This window comes from Montipora capricornis, chromosome 10, assembly GCF_036669925.1.
Source record: "Montipora capricornis isolate CH-2021 chromosome 10, ASM3666992v2, whole genome shotgun sequence".
Classification (NCBI taxonomy): domain Eukaryota; kingdom Metazoa; phylum Cnidaria; class Anthozoa; order Scleractinia; family Acroporidae; genus Montipora; species Montipora capricornis.
The window spans coordinates 18,511,920-18,514,387 of NC_090892.1; the positions used below are offsets into that span (position 1 = coordinate 18,511,920).

The 2,468-nt window shown below is 37.9% G+C and overlaps 1 long non-coding RNA gene across 2 annotated transcripts in view; it reads left to right on the forward strand.

The window, feature by feature from the left end:
• Positions 1-2,108: 2,108 nt before the first annotated feature.
• Positions 2,109-2,468, forward strand: part of LOC138018381 (uncharacterized) — a 3,767-nt gene continuing 3,407 nt past the window's right edge. For both annotated transcript variants that reach the window (XR_011126008.1, XR_011126007.1), the window contains exon 1: positions 2,109-2,247. This is a non-coding gene — a long non-coding RNA (uncharacterized lncRNA). The remainder of the gene's footprint in view (positions 2,248-2,468) is intronic.

Below are 2,468 nucleotides of genomic sequence, written 5' to 3' on the forward strand. Positions count from 1 at the left end.
TGTCACCAGAACAGACAGTGTTGCCTGGTACGGGTGCTCCCGTTTCAACAATCGACTACGTTTTCGTTCGGTGATTCCGGATTTAACTCTCATCACCTTTTGTAAATAACCAACTGGTTCTCTTCGGCCAGTTGTCTTTCATAACGCCGTTATGTTTTTGGAACCCTCACTCCTCATAATCTGCCCCACTATAAAGCTAAAAGCTTTTAATACTACCGGTTACAATTAAATGTTTCTTACTTTACTATACTTCTTCAAACAAGGGAAGCCTTTTCACTTACTATAACTAAAGAATTGATCAGGTCAGTTAAGTTCCCTTTGTCTGAAAACTTATACTCACCGTTTCTTGAACAAACGTCAATGAGCCGTTGAGCGTTTTTCGATTGTCAAGTAGGAACGATTCTGTCCTATGCTCCTTGCAAGAAAAGAAACTGCAAAAAGGCAAACATACAGAAAAAAGTTCTATCAGAAGTTAAAAAAGGTTCCCATGGATCGGCTTACTGGATTTCGCATAGCCGTTCCATATACACGACGAAGATCGATTCTTTCCTTTTCATTTACAGCTGGCATCACAATTTGATGTTTTTTTTTCAGGCCCAGTTTATAATTATGCAAATAGACGGACAAAAAGAGTAAATAGCGTAAAATGGTTTAGAGAAAGAACAGCTGAAGATAGCGCGCTCCCTACTGAAGCTTGTAGGTGCCACCCGAGTTGTAAATATCCGACATCACACTTGTGAAAAAAAGGAAATCCGAGTTGTAAAAATCCGACATCCGAGTTGTGAAAATCCTACATCTGAGTTGTGAAAATAATGCTAAGACAGAGCAAAGTTAAACCAACAATATGGAAACGTTTCATTGATGACGTTTTTTCACTATGGGACGTAAGTCATGAAACAGAAATTCAACCTGTTCATTGCGTACCCAGCTATAAAATTGACACAGAAGGAGAACACTTTCCTAGACACAACAGTGCGCAAGGAGAATGACTCGAAAAAGAAATTATTTACAATATTTAACAATTATTCGCCGAAGGCGAAGTGATTATCGGTGAATATTCACCGAGACGAAGTCGAGGTGAATATTCACCGATAATCACTGAGCCTGAGGCGAATAATTGTTTTAGTATAAATACACAGGTGGTTATTTCAAAAAAGGGAAGAAAAAACATTTTAACGCGAAATTATCTTCACTTACTGTGGCAAAACGACTACTGGCAGCCATTTTGTCCGTCGAGGTGATTATCAGCTGATAATCCGAGATAGGGAGCCAATGAGAGCGCGCGATTTTGTATAATCACCTGTGTATTTATACTAATAAGACATATCACAAGCCAACTGAGACCATCCAATACACTTATTTTACCTCTGGTTTTTATCATGGAGATATGGAATGCCTTTTAATTTTATCGAAAATAACTTATCGCTCTTTAAATAAAACATCATAGCTTATACATAAAACTTGCTACCAAATATAAAACTTGTCTCGCCGTATATAAAACTTGCTACCAAATATAAAACTTGTCACGCCATATATAAAACTTGTTTGAAAATATAGCCCGCCTTGAAGAGCGATGCTACCCAAAACATCAATTTTTCTGGAAGGCAGTCGGCACTTTGAGAAACAGTCAAAACTAGCGAGAAAATCTTATCATTTGTCACAACATACAACCCAGCAGTGTCAAATCTTATTAATAAAAACAAATTGCGATTTTGAGACGGCAATAACACATCATATTGACGGCTAATTGGGAGAAAATATATTCCGAAATAACACGAACGAAATTTCACCGTTTTTAACCACTTATAACCCGGCGACACTGAATCTTAAAAAGATTCTCATGAAACACTGGCACATCATCCAACAGCAACCTAGACTTGCTCATATCTTTAAACAGCCACCGATTGTATCTTACAGGAAGGAAAAATCACTCAAGGACGTTTTTAGTCCGCGCAAAACTTCCTTTAATCACGCCGCAATCATAAAAAAAAAACTTGTAAACAAAGAAGCATTTTCAAAAGGTTTATTATCAAACCAGAAGGAAATTTGCATATGATCTTCTGCTAGCAACACACTCCACTCAGCAAACAAAACTAGCCCCTGATCATTTACTAACCGCTCCTTCGTTTTCACTTCAAACCTTTCAGTTGATCATTTATAGCGAACGTAGAAGCTGAGGACTCGTAGATTTTATTTAACACTACACAAGCCCGAGTTTCAATGTGAAAGTTTATTGTGGACGCGTCAGTCAATCACAAGCAAATGCTGATTACATTCTAATTATGAAACCCCGAAAACTTAAAAAAGATCACAGTACTGTCGCCCTTCATGTTAACTTGGCGGTGACCATGCACAATCTTTTGTCCTCGCCGGGTTCACAAATGAGTTTGAATAATTAATCAAAACTTTTGAATCGCTGTCTTTTGGGAAAAAGGCTTGGTTTGTGTATGGTCAGGGCCAAAACAGCG